Source organism: Pseudophryne corroboree, assembly GCF_028390025.1.
Source record: "Pseudophryne corroboree isolate aPseCor3 chromosome 7 unlocalized genomic scaffold, aPseCor3.hap2 SUPER_7_unloc_7, whole genome shotgun sequence".
NCBI classification, from domain to species: domain Eukaryota; kingdom Metazoa; phylum Chordata; class Amphibia; order Anura; family Myobatrachidae; genus Pseudophryne; species Pseudophryne corroboree.
In genome coordinates this window covers 691,300-718,047 of record NW_026967616.1, presented here as the reverse complement: position 1 = coordinate 718,047, position 26,748 = coordinate 691,300, and the positions used below count along the sequence as shown (strand labels likewise).

The 26,748-nt window shown below is 47.2% G+C and overlaps 4 non-coding genes across 4 annotated transcripts; all 4 read right to left on the bottom strand.

Annotated features, from left to right (window-relative positions):
* Positions 1–422: 422 nt before the first annotated feature.
* LOC134987120 (U1 spliceosomal RNA) lies at positions 423–585 on the bottom strand. Its single transcript, XR_010192845.1, has one exon. It is a non-coding gene; the product is annotated as a U1 spliceosomal RNA (small nuclear RNA).
* A 152-nt stretch (positions 586–737) lies between these two features.
* LOC134987092 (U1 spliceosomal RNA) lies at positions 738–901 on the bottom strand. The gene has a single exon (XR_010192819.1). It is a non-coding gene; the product is annotated as a U1 spliceosomal RNA (small nuclear RNA).
* A 674-nt stretch (positions 902–1,575) lies between these two features.
* On the bottom strand, positions 1,576–1,738 carry LOC134987101 (U1 spliceosomal RNA). Its single transcript, XR_010192828.1, has one exon. It is a non-coding gene; the product is annotated as a U1 spliceosomal RNA (small nuclear RNA).
* A 152-nt stretch (positions 1,739–1,890) lies between these two features.
* LOC134987139 (U1 spliceosomal RNA) lies at positions 1,891–2,054 on the bottom strand. The gene has a single exon (XR_010192863.1). It is a non-coding gene; the product is annotated as a U1 spliceosomal RNA (small nuclear RNA).
* Positions 2,055–26,748: the final 24,694 nt, after the last annotated feature.

The window sequence follows — 26,748 nt, the reverse complement described above, 5'->3', positions numbered from 1 at the left end:
GTGATGTCATCCAAGCAGTGGGTCAAAGTTGGCTTCAACCCTCGTCTGCATATGAAAAGAAAAAAGGGATGTGCAGGGCATGGCGGCCTTTTGCGGCGCTTGGATGACCCCTAATTCACATTAAACACCTCCACCCTCCTTCGGTGTGGGGCTCATGTTGGCTATGCCCCAGCCCCTGAAGCATTCAAGCTGATTTCTTGCAGAAGCTGGGCACTGTAACAGCTCCAGAGCTGCTCTGTAAAGCATGTAAAAGGGTGAGGGCCCTGCAGCACTACCTGTAGTTTGCATTGACGTTGGAAGGCACAAAGTAAGCAGACAGGAGAGGTCATAATAGTGCGCAAGGGCATAGAAGGGAGCGGCTCAAGAAAAGAGAAGTGGAAACAGACAGCAAACTAGGCTGGAGAGAGACCTGAGACAAAGAGATCTGAATTATACGAGAGCCGACCAGGGGAAACACAAATTATGCAGTCAAGTTTCTTACATTTGGGGAAATCGCAAGAGCAGCACACCCAGAGTGCAATGGGTGAGCCTTGCCCTGGGAGAAGCACCTTCATGATCATAGTATCTCACCTGGCAGGTAAGTAGGAGTTGGGCTAGAGCTGGGTAGGGTCGCTGCTCGGGCACTTCCCTGTCAAGTGAAGGAGATCCAACTGAGTCAGCACAAGGGAACTCTCGAAAGAAGAACAAGGCTAGAGGAAGATCTGAGACAAAGAAATCTGACTTTTACCAGAGCTGACCAGAGGAAAGCACAAACACAGTCCCCCACTACCACAAATAATGAAGTCGAGTTTCCCACATTTGGGGAAATCACAGGGGTCAGCATACCCAGAATGCAATGAATGAACCTCACCCTGGGATAACAGTCTTCATTACCATGATATCTCCTATGCAAAATAAGTATGATTTGGGATAGGGCTGGGGAGGGCCGCTGCTCAGGCACATCTCTGTCAAGTAAAGGAGATTCAACTGAGGCAGCACAAGGGAACTCTCATCTGGGGACAACAACTGCAGGGAGAACACATATTTTCAGATGAACATGGGAGGGCAGAAGGCTGCCTAATACTGAAGCACCCCCAGACAACAAACCAAATGCAACAACTAGTACAAGCATTCCTGGGGGAAGGTCTGCAGAAGACGGATTTGCATACAGTGATGTCATCCAAGCAGTGGGCAAAAGTTGGCTGGAACCCTCATCTGCATATGAAAAGAGAAAAGGGGTATGCAGGGAATGGCGGCCTTTTGCGGCGCTTGGATGACCCTTAGTTCGCATTAAATACCCCCACCCTCCTTCGTGTGGGGCTCATGTTGGCAATGCCCCAGCCCCTGAAGCATTCAAGCTGATTTCTTGCAGCAGCTTGGCACTGTAACAGCTCCAGAGCTGCTCTGTAATGCAAGTAAAAGTTTGTGGGCCCTGCAGCACTACCTGTAGTTTGCATTGTGCATTGGAAGGCACAAAGTAAGCAGACAGGAGGAGAAGTCAGGATAGTGCACAAGGGTATAGAAGGGAGGGGCTCAAAAAAAGAAGAAGTGGAAACAGACTGCAAACTAGGCTGGAGAGAGACCTGAGACAAAGAGATCTGAATTATATGAAAGCCGACCAGTGGAAACACAAATTATGCAGTCAAGTTTCCCACATTTGGGGAAATCACAGGGGCAGCACACCCAGAGTGCAATGGGTGAGCCTTGCCCTGGGAGAAGCACCTTCATGATCATAGTATCTCACCTGGCAGGTAAGTAGGAGTTGGGCTAGAGCTGGGGAGGGTCGCTGCTTGGGCACCCCCCTGTCAAGTAAAGGAGATCCAACTGAGGCAGCACAAGGGAACTCTCGAAAGAAGAACAAGGCTAGAGGAAGATCTGAGACAAAGAAATCTGACTTTTACCAGAGCTGACCAGAGGAAAGCACAAACACAGTCCCCCACTACCACAAATAATGCAGTCAAGTTTCCCACATTTGGGGAAATCACAGGGGTCAGCATACCCAGAATGCAATGAATGAACCTCACCCTGGGAGAACAATCTTCATGACCATGGTATCTCCTATGCAAAATAAGTATGATTTGGGATAGGGCTGGGGAGGGCCGCTGCTCAGGCACATCTCTGTCAAGTAAAGAAGATTCAACTGAGGCAGCACAAGGGAACTCTCATCTGGGGACAACAACTGCAGGGAGAACACATATTTTCAGATGAACATGGGAGGGCAGAAGGCTGCCTAATACTGAAGCACCCCCAAACAACAAACCAAATGCAACAACTAGTGCAAGCATTCCTGGGGGAAGGCCTGCAGCAGATGGATTTGCATATGGTGATGTCATCCAAGCAGTGGGTCAAAGTTGGCTTCAACCCTCGTCTGCATATGAAAAGAGAAAAGGGGCGTGCAGGGCATGGCGGCCTTTTGCGGCGCTTGGATGACCCCTAGTTCGCATTAAACACCTCCACCCTCCTTCGGTGTGGGGCTCATGTTGGCTATGCCCCAGCCCCTGAAGCATTCAAGCTGATTTCTTGCAGAAGCTGGGCACTGTAACAGCTCCAGAGCTGCTCTGTATGGCAAGTAAAAGGGTGTGGGCCCTGCAGCACTACCTGTAGTTCGCATTGTGCGTTGGAAGGCACAAAGTAAGCAGATGGGAGAAGTCAGGATAGTGCGCAAGGGCATAGAAGGGAGCGGCTCAAGAAAAGAGAAGTGGAAACAGACAGCAAACTAGGCTGGAGAGCTCTTCTGTCTATATTTTGCAAACCTGCTCTTGTCCTCTCCAGCTGCTCCATGTAGATTTGACGTCTGGAAAGGTGCATAACCCACTGACAAGCAGGCACACTCCTGCATGAGTTTTCTCTCTCACTAGCTGGATGATACACAATCATTTGCATGTGCTCCACCTCCGACACACCACCCACCCAACCACCCAGTGACCAGAGCCACCCACAAGCCAACTGGCTCCGTGATTTAATTTGCACAGTGTAGTCATCCAGGCAGCATGTCCTTCTCAATGGAAGGATCTCTGGTTCCATGGAATCTTCCACATTGGAATGCTGCGGAATAAAAAGGATTTAAATATTCAGCTTGCTAGCATTCAATGTACCTGCGGCTTGGCTTTAGCACATTGGTCTTCATCCTGTGGCCCTCCAGCTGCTGTGAAACTACACATCCCAGCATGCCCTGCCACATTTTTGCTATTAAGGTATGCTAAAACTGAGGCAGGGCATGCTGGGATGTGTAGTTCCACAGCAGCTGGAGGGTCGCAGGTTGAAGACCCATGTTCTAGCATGCCTGTTCTATGATGCATGTACCGTGATGTCACAATCAGCTTGGAATGGGGTGTCGAGCAGGCATTTGCTGACAGCCACTTGAGGGAGACACACATCAGGAGATGCAGCATATCGGAGGTCTTCGATGCCTTTCCAGCAAATGCACACCACCTGCTGCTGGTCTGGACACAAAACAATGCCCACAATCGAAGTCCCAAAATGCCCAACTACAGGATTCATGTAAGTAGTGAATTTAGGAATGAATTTAGAAGTAGGAAATTAAGTTAGTTCACAAGTACATTCAAATTCAGATCTAAAGTCTAGGTAGGCCTCACGTCCTGGCAGCCCCCAGCACTTAAAAATGCCTTGATTAGAGGTAGAGAATTGAATGTAGATAAAAAGTAGACACAAAATAAGACTCCACAGAGCAGTTATCAGGTGTCTTTATCAATTGTTGCATTTAAAAAATCAAGCAATTAGGGAACACAATGTTGCAACAATGTAACCCTATTTGCAAAATAGTACTAAATAAGTTTGTCGATGTAAGACATTTGCAAAGGCGCATCCAAAACACGCTGAAAAATGCAACTGAATCTGTTTTTGGAGGCTAGAATAGGAAATGAGCATCGGTCCTACAAGTACTGAAAGCTCTTCTCCCTTCTCCCTTTTCTGAAAAGCCATTTAATATATGGTTCCCAGATAGGGGACATATCAGATATTGCCTTTCAAAAGCAGCAAATATCATACCACTTCTATTGCCATCAAAGATAAACATTGATTGTTTTCAGATATTGGATTGAAAAAGCAGTCTTTATTGACATAAAGAAGCAAAAAAACATACATAAACATTACACACATAAGTACCGTGTTGCAGCACAGCCAAAACACAATACAAATGCTGTCGGTATAGTACAGTTCAAGAACTACAGCACAGGCCAGCCTACACTATAAATCATGAACTGCACTATACATTTAAACAATACAATAATACAACAGTTAATAAGGCTATGGGTGTGGAGTGTAAGAGGGTGAGGGAATCACAAGCCCGAAGCTTTATTGAAAGACAGACACATATAAAGGGAGGATTAATAAATACAAAGATATCCTTTACTATAGAATGTAGTCCAATCCGGTCTTTCAACTCTTCCACAACTGAAAAACGGATAGTGTTCCCAAGCCTTCCATCCTGGAATATCTTCAGTCTCTCGCCAATGAAGAAAACAATCCCTCCAGCAGACTCTTCAACCACGATACAAGATCACAGCCAAAAGGGCGAGAAGCAACTACACTTGCGTTTAACCAAAATGGCTAAAACTTAGTGAAGGAAAGTGCAGTGCACCAAAACATAAGCTGACACAATCATGGAGAATGCGCCAGCATATATGCTCTTCTATCTATATTTTGCAAACCTGCTCTTGTCCCCTCCAGCTGCTCCATGTAGATTTGACGCCTGGCAAGGTGCATAACCCACTGACAAGCAGGCACACTCCTGCATGAGTTTTCACTCTCACTAGCTGGATGATACACATTCATTTGCATGTGCTCCACCTCCGACACACCGCCCACCCAACCACCCAGTCACCAGAGCCACCCACAAGCCAACTGGCTCCGTGATTTAATTTGCACAGTGCAGTCATCCAGGCAGCATGTCCTTCTCAATGGAATAATCTCTGGTTCCATGGAATCTTCCGCATTGGAATGCTGCGGAACAAAAATGATTTAAACATTCAGCTTGCTAGCATTCAATGTACCTGCGGCTTGGCTCTAGCACATGGGTCTTCATCCTGTGGCCCTCCAGCTGCTGTGAAACTACACATCCCAGCATGCCCTGCCACAGTTTTGCTATTAAGGTATGCTAAAACTGAGGCAGGGCATGCTGGTATATGTAGTTCCACAGCAGCTGGAGGGTCGCAGGTTGAAGACCCATATTCTAGCATGCCTGTTCTATGATGCATGTTCCGTGATGTCACAATCAGCTTGGAATGGGGTGTCTAGCATGCATTTGCTGACAGCCACTTGAGGGAGACACACATCAGGAGATGCAGCATATCGGAGGTCTTCGATGCCTTTCCAGCAAATGCACACCACCAGCTGCTGGTCTGGACACAAAACAATGCCCACAATTGAAGGCTCAAAATGCCCAACTACAGGATTAATGTAAGTAGTGAATTTAGGAATGAATTTAGAAGTAGGAAATTAAGTTAGTTCACAAGTACATTCAAATTCAGATCTAAAGTCTAGGTAGGCCTCACGTCCTGGCAGCCCCCAGCATTTAAAAATGCCTTGATTAGAGGTAGGGAATTAAATGTAGATAAGAAGTAGACACAAAATAAGACTCCACAGAGCAATTATCAGGTGTCTTTATCAATTGTTGCATTTAAAAAAATCAAGCAATTAGGGAACACAATGTTGCGACAATGTAACCCTATTTGCAAAATAGTACTAAATAAGTTTGTCGATGTAAGACATTTGCAAAGGTGCAAACAAAACACGCTGGAAAATGCAACTGAATCTGTTTTTGGAGGTTAGAATAGATGCAGGATCAAGTAGCTCAATGGGTAGGGTATTTGATTAGAATTCAACAGGTTATAGGTTTGAATCCTGGGTATGATAGTTTGAGGTGTTATTTAATAAAGTATGTTTATATATTAGTCACACATGGCTTACTTGTACAAATGGCATGTCACCAGTTAGTGCTGACTGCTGATATGCCATTTGCACAAACACGCCATGTGTGACTGTATATGCATTTAAGGAAGGCACCCCGGCAATACCACAAACCATTGAGTGTCAAGTATACTAGATATATCTTCATATCTCATGTGCTTTCTCTGAGACCAATCTTGTTATGCCCCTTCCCCACAAGGCATGCGCCTTTTGTCCATATTGCAAAAATGGGGAGGGGGGGGGGCATATAATTATCTGTCACAGGGCACCAAAAAGTCTAGTTATGGCTCTGGTATGCATTATGTAATCTGGCAGACCATATCTCCAACACTGGCTGGTTGGAAAAGAAATCCGGTTATCTATGTGAGCAAATGACCATCAACGATTTACTCTCAAACACTAGAAAATGGACAAAAATGGTCCCCTAAACAAATTGGTTAAATTTTGGGTTTAACCAATTTGTGTAATGACCATTTTTGACCACTTTTCTAGTGTTTGGGAGCAACTGGTTAATTGACATTTGCTCCTATACATTACCAGATTTTCATTCCATCCATCCAGACTGGATAGATAGCCTGACAGATAATTGTGTAGTGTACGCTGAGGATAACTGTCAGTTGTGCTTTCTTTTATGACGGCACATAAATGGGTGGGCAGATCCAGAGCAAGCACTGCCCACTCATGCATAGTTGTCAACTGATGTGAAGTTCCAGGGGGCAATCTCAGTTATAAAGAAAAGTATCTGGAAATTGTCCCTAGTTTAAAAAAAAATAAAAAAAAAATTGATCAACTCCATTTATTTAGTATGATATCCCAGGTGATAGGATGCCGGCAGTCAGAACAACATACTTTATTAAATAACACATCTCAAACTACCATACCCAGGATTCAAACCTATAACCTGTTGAATTCTAATCAAACACCCTACCTATTGAGCTATTTGATCCTGCATAAAAATTGTGAACATTATATGAAGCTATTGGTACTTTGAAAAAAAAAGTATCAGCATTACAACGCAGCAGATCCATGCAGTTTGCAGCCACACACTACATGTATCTGCTCAGCCACAATGCTGATTATTTCTTCACAAAGTACAAGGTGAGCTCCAAACAGAATTCTCTAGCTTAGAATTATGCCAAACCTAGAAGTCGGGCCCCCCACCCTGGGATCCCCCAGAGGGAGGCCTGCACCATCATGCGGCAGGCTTGTCCGTTTTGGAAGCAGGCTGATGGGCAGCCCAGGCTTGCTTCAGTCTGGGCTTGGCAGGTCTGGAAGCATGAGCTTGCTTTGGGTATGCCTGACCTTGGGTACGCTTTACCTTGAGGATGAAAGGGCCAAGGGAAAGTACTTTTAGCCTTCTGCGTGGTAGGAGTCATACTAGGTTGGCAAGCTGTTTTAGCAGTAGCCAGATCAGCTACAATCTTATTGAGGTCTTCTCCAAAGAGAGTGTCTCCCTTGAAAGGAAGCACCTCCAGGGTTTTCCTGGAATCCATATCCACCGACCAGGATCTCAACCAGCTGTATAAAGTATTACCTTGGAACTGGCTCTCCACTCCCCATTATCTGGTTATCATGGCTTCCTCCGCCAGTGTCCAGACTCGCTTACTGAAGCTCGGCCACTTCTTCCTAGCAGCAGGCTCCTGGATCACTGGGCAGCAGAGGTGCTTGGGAGCCGGAAGGGGGCGGAGCAATCAGGCAGGCAGTTGCAGTGCTGACCAGCTATCTGTGGTGTGAGAAGAAGCAGGGGCACCCCACCGCTGGCAGTGCTGCAGCTAGCGGTGGTGGCAGCGGCGAGGCTGCTGGGCTGGGTCTTGAAAAAGGTGGAAAGAAGGGTGTTACGGCATGGAATGTACAAACTGCGAGACCCTGCTGGTAGCGCCTTTGTCTATTTAGTAGGAAGGGCACGTAACAGCCGGAGGGCAATGGAGGAAGCCCCTTTAGGGCTGGAGCCCGGCGGCAACTGACTCCGTTGTCTCTGGCAGTTCCGCCCCTGGACTAGAGGAATGGTCAAGAACATGGCAACATTTAATGCCAAAAAATGCAAAATCATACACGTCTCAAAAATACAAAGGCTAACTATAATATTAAGGGCATTATAATGGCAAGAGGAAAGCTATCTAAGTATTACTATTTCAGGTGAGCAATGTAACAAAGCAATAGGAAAGGCAAGTCAGATGCTTGTTTGCATAGGTAAAGAACCAGTAGCAGAAAAAAGTAATACAGGTTGAGTATCCCATATCCAAATATTCCGAAATACGGAATATTCCGAAATACGGACTTTTTTGAGTGAGACTGAGATAGTGAAACCTTTGTTTTTTGATGGCTCAGTGTACACAAACTTTGTTTAATACTCAAAGTTATTAAAAATATTGTATTAAATGAACTTCAGACTGTGTGTATAAGGTGTATATGACACATAAATGAATTCTGTGAATGTACACACACTTTGTTTAATGCACAAAGTTATAAAAAATATTGGCTAAAATGACCTTCAGGCTGTGTGTATATGGTATATATGAAACATAAATGCATTCTGTGCTTAGATTTAGGTCCCATCACCATAATATCTCATTATGGTATGCAATTATTCCAAAATACAGAAAAATCCGATATCCAAAATTCCTCTGGTCCCAAGCATTTTGGATAAGGGATACTCAACCTGTAATGCCACTGTATAGGTCCTTGGTACAGCCACATTTAGAATCCTGTGTTCAGTTCCAGAAGCCATATCTCAAGCGCCTTGAGTCCTGTTGGAGAAAGAGCACTATATAAATAAATAGTATCAAAATTTGTTTCACGGCACCCCTAGGCCAAAGTTGTTTTTATTGAGAAATTCAGAAAAAAATATAAAATTAAGTAAATTGTGTTTATAGCATGTCATCCTCAGGTTCAGTTATGTTGTGAGGGAATGGTTTTGCCAATTTAATAAAGTATAAAATAAGAATTTACTTACCGATAATTCTATTTCTCATAGTCCGTAGTGGATGCCGGGGACTCCGTAAGGACCATGGGGAATAGCAGCTCCGCAGGAGACTGGGCACATCTAAAGAAAGCTTTAGGACTAACTGGTGTGCACTGGCTCCTCCCCCTATGACCCTCCTCCAAGCCTCAGTTAGGATACTGTGCCCGGACGAGCGTACACAATAAGGAAGGATTTTGAATCCCGGGTAAGACTCATACCAGCCACACCAATCACACCGTATAACTTGTGATCTGAACCCAGTTAACAGTATGATAACAGAGGAGCCTCTGAAAAGATGGCTCCCAACAATAATAACCCGATTTTTGTAACAATAACTATGTACAAGTATTGCAGACAATCCGCACTTGGGATGGGCGCCCAGCATCCACTACGGACTATGAGAAATAGAATTATCGGTAAGTAAATTCTTATTTTCTCTAACGTCCTAAGTGGATGCTGGGGACTCCGTAAGGACCATGGGGATTATACCAAAGCTCCCAAACGGGCGGGAGAGTGCGGATGACTCTGCAGCACCGAATGAGAGAACTCCAGGTCCTCCTCAGCCAGGGTATCAAATTTGTAGAATTTAGCAAACGTGTTTGCCCCTGACCAAGTAGCTGCTCGGCAAAGTTGTAAAGCCGAGACCCCTCGGGCAGCCGCCCAAGATGAGCCCACTTTCCTTGTGGAACGGGCTTTTACAGATTTTAGCTGTGGCAGGCCTGCCACAGAATGTGCAAGCTGAATTGTACTACAAATCCAACGAGCAATAGTCTGCTTAGAAGCAGGAGCACCCAGCTTGTTGGGTGCATACAGGAGAAACAGCGAGTCAGATTTCCTGACTCCAGCCGTCCTGGAAACATATTTTCAGGGCCCTGACAACATCCAGCAACTTGGATTCCTCCAAGTCCCTAGTAGCCGCAGGCACCACAATAGGTTGGTTCAGGTGAAAACGCTGGAACCACCTTAGGGAGAAACTGAGGACGAGTCCTCAATTCCGCCCTGTCCGAATGGAAAATCAGATAAGGGCTTTTACAGGATAAAGCCGCCAATTCTGACACGCGCCTGGCCCAGGCCAGGGCCAACAGCATGACCACTTTCCATGTGAGATATTTTAACTCCACAGATTTAAGTGGTTCAAACCAATGTGACTTTTGGAACCCAAACTACATTGAGATCCCAAATTGCCACTGTAGGCACAAAAGGAGGCTGTATATGCAGTACCCCTTTTACAAACGTCTAAACTTCAGGGACTGAAGCTAGTTCTTTTTTGGAAGAAAATTGACAGGGCCGAAATCTGAACCTTAATGGACCCCAATTTCAGGCCCATAGACACTCCTGTTTGCAGGAAATGTAGGAATCGACCCAGTTGAATTTCCTCCGTCGGGCCTTACTGGCCTCGCACTACGCAACATATTTTCGCCAATTGCGGTGATAATGTTTTTGCGGTTACATCCTTCCTGGCTTTAGATCAGGATATGGATGACTTCATCCGGAATGCCTTTTTTCCTTCAGGATCCGGTGTTCAACCGGCATGCCGTCAAACGCAGCCGCGGTAAGTCTTGGAACAGACAGGGTCCTTGCTGGAGCAGGTCCCTTCTTAGAGGTAGAGGCCACGGATCCTCCGTGAGCATCTCTTGAAGTTCCGGTTACCAAGTCCTTCTTGGCCAATCCGGAGCCACGAATATAGTGCTTTCTCCTCTCCATCTTATCAATCTCAGTACCTTGGGTATGAGAGGCAGAGGAGGGAACACATACACTGACTGGTACACCCACGGTGTTACCAGAGCGTCTACAACTATTGCCTGAGGGTCTCTTGACCTGGCGCAATACCTGTCGAGTTTTTTAATCATGTGGACGACTTCTGGGTGAAGTCCCCACTCTTCCGGGTGGAGGTCGTGCTGAGGAAGTCTGCTTCCCAGTTGTCCACTCCCGGAATGAATACAGTTGACAGTGCTATCACATGATTTTCCGCCCAGCGAAGAATCCCTGCAGCTTCTGCCATTGCCCTCCTGCTTCTTGTGCCACCCTGTCTGTTTACGTGGGTGACTGCATGATGTTGTCCGACTGGATCAACACCGGCTGACCTTGAAGCAGAGGTCTTGCTAAGCTTAGAGCATTGTAAATGGCCCTTAGCTTCAGGATATTTATGTGAAGTGATGTATCCAGGCTTGACCCTAAGCCCTGGATATTCCTTCCCTGTGTGACTGCTCCCCAGCCTCGCAGGCTGGCATCCGTGGTCACCAGGACCCAGTCCTGAATGCCGAATCTGCGGCCCTCTAGAAGATGAGCACTCTGCAACCACCACAGGATGGATACCCTTGTCCTTGGTGACAGGGTTATCCGCTGATGCATCTGAAAATGCGACCCGGACCATTTTTCCAGTAGGTTCCACTGGAAAGTTCTTGCGTGGAATCTAACGAATGGGATTGCTTCGTAGGAAGCCACCATTTTTACCCAGAACCCTTGTGCATTGATGCACTGAGACTTGGTTCGGTTTTAGGAGGTTCCTGACTAGCTCGGATAACTCCCTTGCTTTCTCTTCCGGGAGAAACACCTTTTTTCTGGACTGTGTCCAGGAACATCCCTAGGAAACAGAAGACAAGTCGTCGGAACCAGCTGCGATTTTGGAATATTGAGAATCCAATCGTGCTGCCGCAACACTACCTGAGATAGTGCTACACCGACTTCCAACTGTTCCCTGGATCTTACCCTTATCAGGGAATCGTCCAAGTAAGGGATAACTAAAATTCCCTTCCTTCGAAGGGATATCATTTCGGCCATTACCTTGGTAAAGACCCGGGGTGCCGTGGACCATCCCTACAGCAGCGTCTGAACTGATAGTGACAGTTCTGTACCATAACCTGAGGTACCCTTGGTGAGAAGGGTAAATTTTGACATGAAGGTAAGCATCCTTGATGTCCCGAGACATCATGTAGTCCCCTTCTTCCAGGTTCGCAATCACTGCTCTGAGTGACTCAATCTTGAATTTGAACCTCTGTATGTAAGTGTTCAAAGATTTTAGATTTTAGATTTAGAATCGGTCTCACCGAGCCGTCTGGCTTCGGTACCACAATAGTGTGGAATAATACCCCGTTCCCTGTTGCAGGAGGGGTACCTTGATTATCACCTGCTGGGAATACAGCTTGTGAATGGCTTCCAAAACTGCCTCCCTGTCAGAGGGAGACGTCGGTAAAGCCGACTTTTGGAAACGGCGAGGGGGAGACGTCTCGAATTCCAATATGTACCCTTGAGATATTACCTGAAGGATCCAGGGGTCTACTTGCGAGTGAGCCCACTGCGCACTGAAATTCATTGAGAACGGGCCCCCACCGTGCCTGAGCTTGTAAGGCCCTAGCGTCATACTGAGGGCTTGGCAGAGGCGGGAAAGGGTTTCTGTTCCTGGGAACTGGCTAATCTCTTCAGCCTTTTTCCTCTCCCTCTGTCACGAGCAGAAAAGAGGAACCTTTTGTCCGCTTGCCAACAAAGGACTGCGCCTGATAATACGGCGTCTTATTTTGAGAGGCGACCTGGGGTACAAACGTGGATTTCCCAGTTGTTGCCGTGGCCACCAGGTCTAAAAGACCGACCCCAAATGTCCCCTTTCAAAGGCAATACTTCCAAATGCCGTTTGGAATCCGCATCACCTGACCATTTTACTGGTAGAATTGGACAACGCACTTATACTTGATGCCAGTCGGCAAATATTCCGCTGTGCATCATGCATATATAGAAATGCATCTTTTAAATGCTCTATAGGCAATAATATACTATCCTTATCTAGGATATCAATATTTCCAGTCAGGGAATCCGACCATGCCAACCCAGCACTGCACCTCCAGGCTGAGGCGATTGCTGGTCGCAGTAAAACACCAGTATGTGTGTGAATACATTTTTGGATACCCTCCTGCTTTCTATCAGCAGGATCATTAAGGGCGGCCATCTCATGAGAGGGTAGAGCCCTTGTTCTTACAAGCGTGTGAGCGCCTTATCCCCCCTAGGGGGTGTTTCCCAACGCACCCTAACCTCTGGCGGGAAAGGGTATACAGCCAATACTTTTTAAGAAATTATCAATTGTTATCGGGGGGAAACCCACGCATCATCACACACCTCATTTTATTTCTCAGATTCAGGAAAACTACAGGTAGTTTTTCCCTCACCGAACATAATACCCCTTTTTGGTGGTACTCGTATTATCAGAAATGTATAAAACATTTTCCATTGTCTCAATCATGTAACGTGTGGCCCTACTGGAAATCACGGTTGTCTCTTCACCGTCGACACAGGAGTCAGTATCCGTGTCGGCGTCTGTATCTGCCATCTGAGGTAACGGGCGCTTTAGAGCCCCTGACGGCCTATGAGACGTCTGGACAGGCACAAGCTGAGTAGCCGGCTGTCTCATGTCAGCCACTGTTTTTTTTTATACAGAGCTGACACTGTCACGTAATTTTCAACAGTACATCCACTCAGGTGTCGACCCCCTAGGTGGTGACATCACTGTTACAGACACTCTGCTCCGTCTCCACATAATTTTTCTCCTCATACATGTCGACACAAACGTACCGACACACATCACACACACAGGGAATGCTCTGATAGAGGACAGGACCCCACTAGCCCTTTGGGGAGACAGAGGGAGAGTATGCCAGCACACACCAGAGCGCTATATATATATACAGGGATAACCTTATATAAGTGTTTTTCCCCTTATAGCTGCTGTATGTTTTAATACTGAGCCTAATTAGTGCCCCCCTCTCTTTTTTTAACCCTTTCTGTAGTGTAGTGACTGCAGGGAAGAGCCAGGGAGCTTCCCTCCAACTGAGCTGTGAGGGAAAATGGCGCCAGTGTGCTGAGGAGATAGGCTCCGCCCCCTTTTCGGCGGCCTTATCTCCCGTTTTTCTGTATATTCTGGCAGGGGTTAAATGCATCCATATAGCCCAGGAGCTATATGTGATGTATTTTTTGCCATGTAAGGTATTTTTATCGTGTTTTATTGCGTCTCAGGGCGCCCCCCCCCAGCGCCCTGCACCCTCAGTGACCGGAGTATGAAGTGTGCTGAGAGCAATGGCGCACAGCTGCAGTGCTGTGCGCTACCTTATTGAAGACAGGAACGTCTTCTGCCGCCGATTTTTCCGGACCTCTTCGCTCTTCTGGCTCTGTAAGGGGGCCGGCGGCGCGGCTCCGGGACCCATCCAGGCTGGGCCTGTGATCGTCCCTCTGGAGCTAATGTCCAGTAGCCAAGAAGCCCAATCCACTCTGCACGCAGGTGAGTTCGCTTCTTCTCCCCTTAGTCCCTCGATGCAGTGAGCCTGTTGCCAGCAGGTCTCACTGAAAATAACAAACCTAAACTAAAACTTTCACTAAGAAGCTCAGGAGAGCCCCTAGTGTGCACCCTTCTCGTCGGGCACAGAAATCTAACTGAGGCTTGGAGGAGGGTCATAGGGGGAGGAGCCAGTGCACACCAGTTAGTCCTAAAGCTTTCTTTAGATGTGCCCAGTCTCCTGCGGAGCCGCTATTCCCCAAGGTCCTTACGGAGTCCCCAGCATCCACTTAGGACGTTAGAGAAATAATTTTAATTGGTCCTGGACCACCAAACTATGCTACCAGTGCAAGAACCCCAGTTTGGAAACTACTGCCATAAAATAAACCTTTTTTGTTTTTTTTAAACTACATGTAATACACCTTAGATCTCAGTTCCTAAAAGGTTTTAAACCCTTGCATACAGTAAACTACACATATTTAAAAATCCTACACCGGGCACAAGTGCTCACGGGCCAATTTCATGGCAGTCTCGGATAGGAGGGCATTGTGGATTCACCAAGGGAATGCTGATGCTGACTCCAAGAAGCCTCTTCAAGATCGCAGGAGCAGAGTCCTCTGCTTCTGCCAAATCAACTGCATGACGCTGGGGCTCTCCTGCAGGAGCCCACACCAGTGGGGGGCACCAGGGGCGGAACTACTGGCAGGGCAGGCAGTGCATTGCACTGGGGCCCCGCCGCACTCAAGGGCCCACAGCCGCCGGCATTACAATGAGTCACAATGACTCATTGTATCATGCCGCAGCCGCACACCAGCGCTCCCGTCGGGTCTGCGTCCTGCGACTCCCGCCGCCCGCCCGTCGTAATGAACAGATCAGGCCAGGGCACTATGGGCAGCAGCCGCAGCACCAGACACGCTGCCGCCTCTGTAACACACGAAGAGGGAGGAGGGTCGCTTGGAGATGAGAGGAGCAGCGGCACGGGGGGGAGGAGGAGGAGGAGGGAGGTGAAGGAAGGAGCCGCAGCAGCGCTTTGTTTCTGGTGGAGGCGCTGCTGCTGCCCCTCTGCTTCACTATAGGCTGTCTTCCGAGAACAGCCTATAGTGAAGCAGAGGGGCAGCAGCTGCAGCGCCTCCACCAATAACACAGCGCTGCTGCGGCTCCCTCCTCCACCTCCCTCCTCCTCCTTCTCTACTGCCCGGGAATCGTCAAGCTGCACGAGGAGCCTGAGCCAGCGGAGAGGGTAAGTATAATTCTTCTTTCTTTCTTTCTTTCTTTCTTTCTTTCTTTCTTTCTTTCTTTCTTTCTTTCTTTCTTTCTTTCTTTCTTCTCTTTCTTTCTTGGGACTGCCTGCCGCTATGTGTAAAAAGGGGGAATCTGCCTGCCGCTATGTGTAAAAAGGGGGAATCTGCCTGCCGCTATGTGTAAAAAGGGGGAATCTGCCTGCCGCTATGTGTAAAAAGGGGGAATCTGCCTGCAGCTATGTGTAAAAGGGGGGAATCTGCCTGCAGCTATGTGTTAAAAGGGGGAATCTGCCTGCAGCTATGTGTAAAAAGGGGGACTGCCTGCCGCAATGTGTAAAAAGGGGGAATCTGCCTGCCGCTATGTGTAAAAAGGGGGAATCTGCCTGCAGCTATGTGTAAAAAGGGGGACTGCCTGCCGCAATGTGTAAAAAGGGGGAATCTGCCTGCCGCAATGTGTAAAAAGGGGGAAGCTGCTTGCCGCAATGTGTAAAAAGGGGGAATCTGCTTGCCGCAATGTGTAACAAGGGGGAATCTGCCTGCCGTAATGTGTAACAAGGGGGATGCTGTCTGCCGTAATGTGTAACAAGGGCACGCTGTCTGCCATAATGTGTAACAAGGGCAAGCTGTCTGCTGTAATGTGTAACAAGGGCAAGCTGTCTGCTGTAATGTGTAAAAAGTGTACGATGTCTGCCATTATGTGTAACAAGGGCAGGCTGACTGCTGTTATGTGAAAAAAGTGTACGCTGTCTGCCGCTATGTTTAACAAGGGCAGGCTGTCTGCCGTTATGTGTAAAAAGTGTACGCTGTCTGCCGCTATGTTTAACAAGGGCAGGCTGTCTGCCGTTATGTGAAAAAAATGTACGCTGTCTGCCGCTATGTGTAACAAGGGCACGCTGTCTGCCGTTGTGTAAAAAAGGGGGATGCTGTCTGCCGTAATGTGTAAAAAGGGGACGCTGTCTGCTGTAATGTGTTAAAAGAGGACGCTGTCTGCTGTAATGTGTAAAAAGAGGAATCTGTCCGCCGTAAGGTGTAAAAGGGTCTCTACCTGGTGTAGTGGTGCTACTGTGCGGCGTAATTTGAATAATGGAGACTACTGTGCACCGTTTTATGAATTGGTATTATTTTGTGGCCACACCCCTTAACCACGAAGCCACGCCACTATGTTTTTTTGCGCGCGCCTACGGCGCGCACTTCCCCTGTTTTGCATGCAGGGGTGGGGCTCCAATGCCGTTTCTTGCACACACTGCTAAAATGTCTAGTTACGGCACTGTTGCTAGGTATCCACTTCCCTGAGCAGGCCCCCCTCACCAGATCCTCTCCAGGGGTGAGGGGGTGGACTTGGATGGGATGGGATGGGGGGGGGGCCCAAGCCATTTTGTCGCACATGGGCCCACTGCTCGCTAGTTCCGCCACTGGGGGGCACGTCTAAAACTCTTCAGTCAGTTCTGGATTCATTCGGACCTGGACTCGTGGGTTTTACAAATAGTGTCCCAAGGGTACAAACTGGGGTTTAAAGAAGTTCCCCCTCACCGATTGTTCAAATCAGCCTTAGTCAGCAGATAGAAGGTTTTTATTCAAGCCTCTTCGTGGTCCCGAAGCCGGACGGCTCAGTCAGACCAATCTTAAATCTGAAATCCCTTAATTTCTACCTAAAGAAATTCAATTTCAAGATGGAATCTCTCAGGGTAGTGATCTCCAGTCCGGGGGATAAAGGAGATTTCATGGTTTTGGTAGACATAAAGGATGCCTACTTACATGTTCCCATTTAGCCACTGCATCAAGCTACCTGAGGTTTGCAATTCAGGATTGTCATTACCAATTTCAGACGTTGCCGTTTGGTCTGTCCACGGCTCCGAGGATTTTCACCAGGGTGATGGCGGAAATGATGGTTCTCCTTCGCAAGCAAGGAGTCACAATTATCCCGTACTTGGATGATCTCCTGATAAAGGCTAGATCCAGGTACCAGTTGGTGCAAAACATCTACTCTCCCTGACAGTTCTTTAACAACATGGTTGGCTCCTAAACTTGCCAAAATCGCAGTTGGTACTAATGACGCGGTTGTTGTTTTTGGGAGTGATACTGGACACAGAAGAGGTTTTCTTCTAGTGGAATGGCTCTGGAGATCCAGAGTCTGGTCAAACAAATTCTGAAACCAGCAAGAGTGTTAATCCATCAATGCATTCGGTTGCTGGGGAAGATGGTTGCGGCCTACGAGGCCATTCAGTTTGGCAGGCTCCATGCCAGAGTGTTCCAGTGGGACCTGTTGGACAAGTGGTCCGGATCCCACCTACACATGCACCGGAGGATAATCCTGTCTTCCAAGACCAGAATCTCACTCCATTGGTGGCTGCACAGTTCTCACCACCTAGAGGGGCGATGGTTTGGGATCCAGGACGAGATCCTAGGGACCACGGATGCAACCCTCCGAGGCTGGGGAGCAGTCACACAGGGGGAAAACATCCAAGGAAGATGGTCAAGTCAGGAAAGTTGTCTCCACATAAATGTTCTGGAGTTAAGGGCCATTTAATAACTGCAGACACAGTACGCACTGGGACGGGTGCCCAGCATCCTCTACGGACTAAGAGAAAAGGATTTACCAGTAGGTATTAAAATCCTATTTTCTCTAAAGTCCTAGAGGATGCTGGGGACTCCGTAAGGACCATGGGGATAGACGGGCTCCGCAGGAGACATGGGCACTTTAAGAAAGACTTTAGTTCTGGGTGTGCACTGGCTCCTCCCTCTATGCCCCTCCTCCAGACCTCAGTTTGATACTGTGCCCAGTGGAGACTGGGTGCTTTTCAGGAGCTCTCCTGAGCTTTCTGACAGAAAGTATTTTGTTAGGTTTTTAATTTTCAGGGAGCACTGCTGGCAACAGACTCCCTCATCGAGGGACTGAGGGTAGAGAAGCAGCCCTACTCTCTGAGTTGCAAGGTCCTGCTTCTTAGGCTACTGGACACCATTAGCTCCAGAGGGATTGGTACGCAGGATCTCACCCTCGCCGTCCGTCCCAGAGCCGCGCCTCCGTCCCCCTCGCAGAGCCGGAAGATAGAAGCCGGGTGAGTATGAGAAGAAAAGAAGACTTCAGAGGCGGCAGAAGACTTCATGATCTTCACTGAGGTAACGCACAGCACTGCAGCTGTGTGCCTTTGCTCCCATACACCTCACATACTCCGGTCACTGTAAGGGTGCAGGGCACAGGGGGGGCGCCCTGGGCAGCAATATAAACCTCTTTCGCAAAAATATAACATATATACAGCTGGGCACTGTATATATGTATGAGCCCCCACCAATTTTACAGTTTAAGCGGGACAGAAGCCCGCCTCCGAGGGGGCGGGGCTTCTCCCTCAGCACTCACCAGCGCCATTTTTTCTCCAAAGCACCGCTGAGAGGAAGCTCCCCGGACTCTACCCTGCTTATACCACGTTAGACAAGAGGGTTGAAAAGAGGGGGGGGGGGGGGGCACATAATTCGCAAATTACATACAGCAGCACTACTGGGCAAACATTAAGTTACTGTTTTATTCCTGGGTTATATAGCGCTGGGGTGTGTGCTGGCATACTCCCTCTCTGTCTCTCCAAAGGGCCTTGTGGGGAAACTGTCTTCAGAAAAAGCATTCACTGTGTGTGTGTGGTGTGTCGGTACACGTGTGTCGACATGTCTGAGGAAGAAGGCTATATTAGAGAGGAGCGGGAGCAAATGAATGTGGTGTCTCCGCCGACAGCTGATTGGATGGATATGTGGAATGTTTTAAATGCTAGTGTAAACTCATTGCACAAAAGATTAGACAAGGCAGAAGCTTTGGGACAGTCAGGGTCTCAACCCATGCCTGATCCTATGTTGCAGGGACTGTCAGGGTCTCATAAGCGCCCACTATCCCAGTTTGTTGACACAGATACCGACACGGATTCTGACTCCAGTGTCGATTACGATGATGCAAAGTTACAGCCAAAATTGGCAAAATCCATTCGATTTATGATTATGGCAATAAAAGATGTTTTGCACATCACAGAGTAACCCCCTGTCGCTGACAAGAGGGTACATATGTACAAGGGAAAGAAGCCTGAGGTAACCTTTCCCCCCTCACACGAGCTGAACGAGTTATGTGAAAAAGCTTGGAAATCTCCAGATAAAAGACTGCAGATTTCCAAAAGGATTCTTATGGCGTATCCTTTCCCATCAACGGTTAGGTTACGATGGGAATCCTCCCCTAGGGTGGACAAAGCATTAACACGCTTATCTAAGAAGGTAGCCCTCCCGTCCCAGGATACGGCTACCCTCAAAGAGTGTGCTGACCGCAAACAGGAGATTACCCTGAAGTCCATTTATACACATTCAGGTACCTTACTCAGACCGGCAATTGCGTCGACCTGGGTGTGTAGTGCTGTAGCGGCATGGACAAATGCCTTATCTGAGGGGATGGATAGCCTAGACAAGGATACTATTTTATTGACCCTGGGGCATATAAGAGATGCTGTCCTATATATGTGTGTATGCAAACTACCGGTGGTGCTGCAGGGCCCACACCCTTTTACTTGTCTTGTAGAGCAGCTCTGAAGCTGTTACAGTGCCCAGCTGCTGCAAGAAATCAGCTTGAATGCTTCCGGGGCTTGGGCATGGCCAACATGAGCCCCACACCGAAGGAGGGTGGGGGTGTTTAATGCAAACTTGGGGTTATCCAAGCGCCGCAAAAGACCGCCATGCCCCGCATGCCCCTTTTCTCTTTTCATATACAGATGAGGGTTCCAGCCAACTTTGGCCCACTGCTTGGATGACATCACCGAATGCAAATCCGTCTGCTGCAGACCTTCCCCCAGGAATGCTTGCAATAGTTGTTGCATATGGTTTAATGTCTGAGGGTGCTTCAGTATTAGGCAGCCTTCCGCCCTCCCATGTTCATCTGAAAAGATGTGGTCTCCCTGCAGTTGTTGTCCCCAGACGAGAGTTCCCTTGTGCTTCCTCAGTTAAATCTCCTTAACTTGACGAGGGTGTGCCCGAGCAGCCGCCCTCCCCAGCCCTTTCCCAACACATACTTATCTTGCATATGAGATCTCTTGATCATGAAGATAGTTCTCACAGGTTGAGGTTCATCCTGGCCCCGCTCCCCGCTGGAGAGCGCTGATGAGGACAGCAGCGGGGCTTCAGCAGCAGGGTGAGTATGTGTGGCCAGAGACCTCCCTTCCCATGTGCAGGCCTGCAGAGTGTGCCGCGCAGGATGGGGCATGTGACACTCTCCCTCCCTGGGGCTCTTCCAGATGTAGCTCCTCAGCAGTATTTTTCCCGGGCTGCGCGGCGCTCTCCCCGACTGGCATCCGCCCTGGAACACTGCCTTCCTCAACGCAACATCAGCAGGGGCCCCGGGCCTCATCACCATCCCAGGTCTTTCTCATGTATGTATCATGTATGTGTGTGTGATATATGTATGAATCATATATGTTTGTGATAGATATATATATATATATATATATATATATATGTGTATATATATATATGTATCTATCTATCTATCTATCTATCTATCTATCGTATGTGTGTGTATATATGTATCTATCATGTATGTATGTATGTATGTATCTATCTTGTATGTATGTGTTCTATCTATCTATCTATCTATCTATCTATCTATCGTGTGTGTGATATATGTATGTATCTATCATGTATGTGTTATATGTATGTATCACACCTTCCTCTATACATATACATACATACATACACACACCTATATCTGTACGTACACTGACATACACACACCAACATCTACACATAAACACGCTGACCCCTAAACGTACACCAACGTACCCACATGTGAATCTATACATACATGTGCTGACACCTGGACATACACTGATGTACCCACACCTAACATCTATACATACACATGCTAACAACTGGACATATACAGACGTACCCACATTTGCATCCATGCATATATAGATGTAGGTGTGTGTACGTCAGTGTACGTCCAGGTGTCAACGCGTGTATGTATAGATGCAGGTGTGGGTACGTCTGTGTATGTCCAGGTGTCAGAATGTGTATGTATAGATGCAGGTGTGGGAACGTCAGTGTAGGTTCAGGTGTCAGCGCGTGTATGTATAGATGCAGGTGCTTGTATGTCCAGATGTCAGTGCATGTATTTATAGATGCAAGTGTGGGTACGTCGGTGTATGTCCATTTGTCAGCGCGTGTATATATAGATGCAGGTGCTTGTATGTTGGTGTATGTCCAGGTGTCAGCATGTGTATGTATAGATGCAGGTGTGGGAATGTTGGTGTATGTCCAGGTGTCAGGGCGTGTATGTATGGATATTAGGTGTGGGTACATCAGTGTATGTCCAGGTGTTAGCGCATGTATGTATAGATGCAGGATAATAATCGCACAGCGTGCCCCCCGCCAACCACAAACCTCCCCCACCCCCCTGTATGACATAAACACAGCTAATTCCACTTACACACAATAATTTCAGTTTGCGACCAGGAGCCGGCAATGTATGTGCACCCAAATGAAGCCACTGTACATGCCCTGCAGGCTGCTATGTACTGCACAGGTGCAACAAATTTAAATGCCCTATCTTTAAAATGGGGCATATTTTACTAAATTAAAAAAAACCTGTAACTTTCTGTAAAACCTTAACCCCAAAAGGCACTACACTAACATCGGGGTGTAGAGTTGGATGTTGATCCAAGGCACCAACAGGCTAAAGCTTTGACTGTTCCCAGGATGCCTTGCACCGCCTCCTCTATAACCCTGCCCAGTGGCGTAACTAGACCTTTGTGGGCCCCATAGCAAAATTCTGAATGGGCCCACCAGCACTCAACAAGAATGAGTGGCGTTTGGGGTCAGAAAAGTAGAGGGGAAGGGGTCTGACAGAGTAGGGGGCAGGACATGAATGAATAGAAACTGAGGTGTCCATTATATAAAGAAATACAGTATGTGTGTCTGTGTGTATATCACACACACACATATAAGGGAAATTCAAATGCCCTCAATTATTGCGCCCATTACACTCTGGTTTAGGTGCACAAAGCACCTAAACCTGAATAAAGTAATGGGCGCGATCGTGAAAAGACACCGTTTGGTTGCCCAAATGGGTCTCTTTGCACACATTTCAGCTTGTTTCCCCTGGGGGTAGCGAGCTGAAATAAACATGTCGCACCCGTTGGCAGCAACATTAGAATAGCTGCTGACGGGCACGATTGAGGGAGGAAAGGGACATTTGAATCCAGCCCATAGATGCAATGTGAATATGTAATTTGTACCTTCCTATCTTAAAATGTATATAGTAGTGTATACACTAGAGGTCTTTCCGAACCCCCTAATCCTAACATTGTAATTTGCTTTAGGGCGCACCTCCAATTAGTCTAGTGTTTCGTATTTTCACATTAAATACTTTCTTGCATTGGTTGGTTAAAGATTAGATCGTATATTTTTCTAGATATAGCTGTGCATAGTCTACAAGGCTACATGCTTCTCCCCTAACTAGAGATGTGCAGCGGGCATTTTTCGTGTTTCATGTTTTGGTTTCGGATCCGCAGTTGTGTTTTGGATACGGACGCGTTTTGGCAAAACCACCCTTTCGGGTTTTGGATTCGGGTGATTTTTTTTTAAAACCTCAAACAGCTAAAATCATAGAATTTGGGGGTAATTTTGATCCTATAGTATTAAGCTCAATAACCATAATTTCTACTCCTTTCCAGTCTATTCTGAACACCTCACACCTCCCAATATTATTTTTAGTCCTAAAATTTGCATCAAGGTCCCTGGATGACTAAGCTAAGCGACCCAAGTGGGCAGCACAAACACCTGGCCCATCTAGGAGTTGCACTGCAGTGTCAGACAGGATGGCACTTAAAAAAATAGCCCCAAACAGCACATGATGCAAAGATAAATAAAAAAAGAGGCGCAAGATGAAATTGTAGTGTGTCTCTCCTGCTCAGTGTCAGTTCTCAGTAGTATCCTCATCAGTGCTCAGTATCACTGCTCATTGTCTTGTGCTGCATTGTGGTGCTCAGTATACTAGAGTACATTACTAATAGTCCAGTGCTGCATCTTGCTGCTCAGTGTCAGTTCTAGTATCCTCATCAGTGCTCAGTATCACTGCTCATTGTTTTGTGCTGCATTGTGGTGCTCAGTATACTACAGAACATTACTAATAGTCCAGTGCTGCATCTGGCTGCTCAGTGTCAGTTCTAGTAATCTCATCAGTGCTCCGTATCACTGCTCATTGTCTTGTGGTGCTCAGTATACTACAGTACATTACTAATACTCCAGTGTCTTGTGCCGCATATGGCTGCTGTAGGGTGCTGTGGTAGTGTCCTGTCACTGTGCATATGTCATCATTCCAGTCACAGTGACATACCCTCCAACTGTACCTTTTTAATAGGTACAGTACCTTTTTTTCATGGTCTGTACCTATTTTTGGCTCTCCAAACTTCCATTGAAAGTATAGGAAAAGGGGCGTGACCACGCCCCCCTTTACCCGTGACCACGCCCCTTTTTCTAATTTGTACCGATTTTTGTGTGTAAAATGTTGGAGGGTATGCAGTGATATCTGGTATCTATCTAGTGGTATCTAATTCCAGACATTACCACCGTCTAATTCCAGATATATTACTGGCATATAATTCTACACATTAAAAAATGGAGAACAAAAAGGTGGAGGGTAAAATAGGGAAAGATCAAGATCCACTTCCACCTAGTGCTGAAGCTGCTGCCACTAGTCAAGGCAGAGACAATTCAATGCCATCAACATTATGTAATGATTATACGATACATTATATATCATATCATTGTATGGTTGTAAAATACAACTTAAAAACTTTAATGAATAAATACATAAAGTAGCTTTTATGTAACCTTTTTAAACCTATTAGCATAGACCGAATCTCATCGTGTGTATAGGCCTTTAGTTCAACAACAGCATGGGACCAGTTAGTGTGTTTTGACCACTGCACAGCACCTGGTGTTATATAGTAAGCACCACTATGGCATAGTATACAGCATTATGGGCCTGATATGAGTGTGACCAGCGGTGATGTGGAATGCAGTAGGAGGTGCTGTTTAGTAAGCACCACTTCTATATTCACCATGCAGTATATTGTGTGAATATAGAAGTGTTGGCTGTGTTATATATTAGAGTAATTATTGCAGCTCCCAGCTAAAATTGCAACAATGTAATTTAGTGACAAGCTGCAGAGATTAACCCTTTCTGTGGCTGCTGCACAACCTCTATTCATATCGCTGAATTCAATTAGGGAGATGTTCTCACCCCGTGAGCAAGCGCAGGTATATGCCACACTTATGGTAACATTAGATTTGCAGATATTTTCTTGCAGGGGTGTTTCTAAACAATTTGGCTTCAAATGCGTGCCCCCCGCCACCATTGGCATTAAAAATTGTGCCCCTCCCCCATATATATATATATTCCATAGACAAAAAACCTTACGGTTTCACATGTCCCATTAAGGCTTCTTAGACATGATCGAAATTTCAGAAACCTGTTGTAACTCTTCCACTCAAACTCCAAAAAGCAATGAAATTCCGATCATTAAGGCTGACGCCTTAATGGACGTGTTCCTTGCGCAATACAGATATGGTATGCCATCACAGCCTGTGGGTAAGTGCAGATTCAGCACTCTCACAGAGTGACATTGCTGTCACTCACACAATGGTGGAGCTGCTAATTCACAGATTTGAGTGCTCATTGGAATACACACATGCAGTCTATGCAACTGAAGGTCTGAGCAGTTATGTGGTGCTCCCATCCCACACAGTCCTCACAACCATCCCATTCAGTCACCACAACAATCCCACCTTGTTACAACATCCTTCTAACTCCATACATCCATCTCATTTAGAATACACATTTAGCTCCCTCAAACATCTTGGTTAATTGCTAAAACTATAATACCCCATCTACGGTCTATGCATCTACACTTACTTCCCCTATACACCCCCATGCTGCTCTGTCTTCCCCAATCCCTACTGCTGTGTTCTCCCATCTGTGCTAGTTTGTACTAATTTATCTGTACCATCTGTCTTTCCCCACCTGTGCCTTGTCTGTACCACCGTTTCCTTCTCTCTGTGCTGCTCAGTGTTTCCCTCTTCAACGTCACTCTGCCTCCTCCAATACATAGCACACTGTCTTCTCTCCCATCTGCACCAGCTTTCTACCCATCCGTGCCAGTGTTTTCAACCCATCTGCACCGATGTCTCCCTTCCCATACTTGCTGCTTGATCTATCCCCTATCCACACCACTCTTACCCTATTCATATAGCTGTCATCCTGAAGGTAAGTTTCGTGGGTCACTATTGGGGTGGGAGGGGGGTTGCCCTATACAACCCACCCAAGGATTAGGCCTAGCTGCCACCCCCCAAGGGAAGGTAAAAATACTTATCTCCTCCAATGTTGGGACTGTATTCCCCTCATCCATGCTGCTCTGCCTTCCTCATCCATGCCGTTTCTTTCCATCTATACTGCTCTTTCCCCTCCCACATCTGTGCTGCTTTTCCCCCTCATCCACACGGCACTGTCCACCCATCCATGCAGCTGTCTCCCCACCATCTGTGCCACTGTCTTTCCCCCATCTGTCTTACCTCCCCCCCATCTGTGGGGGTAATTCAGAGTTGATTGTAGATGTGCCAAATTTAGCACATCTACAATCATTTACTCTGACATGCGGCGGGATGCCCAGCACAGGGATAGTCCGCCCCGCATGTCAGGCCCTCCCCCCACTGGGCTCCCGGGTACGCACGCACAGTGCAGCCATTGCGCATTCGCACCCCACAAACTAATTCAGACTGCGATCGCTGCAGTGTATGTCTGGTGCTGTGCATGAATACGTATGTCTGTGTCAGGTACTGCGCGTGTACATGAGTGTGCGTCAGGTGCTGCGCGTGTACATGAGTGTGCATTAGGTGCTGCGCGTGCACATGAGTGTGCGTCAGGTGCTGCGTGTGTACATGAGTGTGCATTAGGTGCTGCGCGTGTACATGAGTGTGCGTCAGGTGCTGCGCGTATACATGAGTGTGCGTCAGGTGCTGCGTGTGTACATGAGTGTGTAAGGTGCTGCATGTGTCAGGTGCTGCGTGTGTATATTAGTGTGTCTGATGGTGTGCGTGTATATGTATGTGTCAGGTGCTGCGTGTATATGTATGTGTCAGGTGCTGCGTGTGTATGTATGTGTCAGGTGCTGCATGTTTATTTTATTGTGTCTGATGCTACGTGTGTGTGTGTCAGGTGCCGCACGTGTATATGTGTGTGTGTCAGGTGTTGCGCGTGTATGTGTGTGTCAGGTGCCGTTCCCCTTCTTCCCATCCCAGCTCTCTCTGTAGAATACAGCTCTGCACCCAGAGAGAGGGAAAGACCAAGGGGCTGATCACTGCAC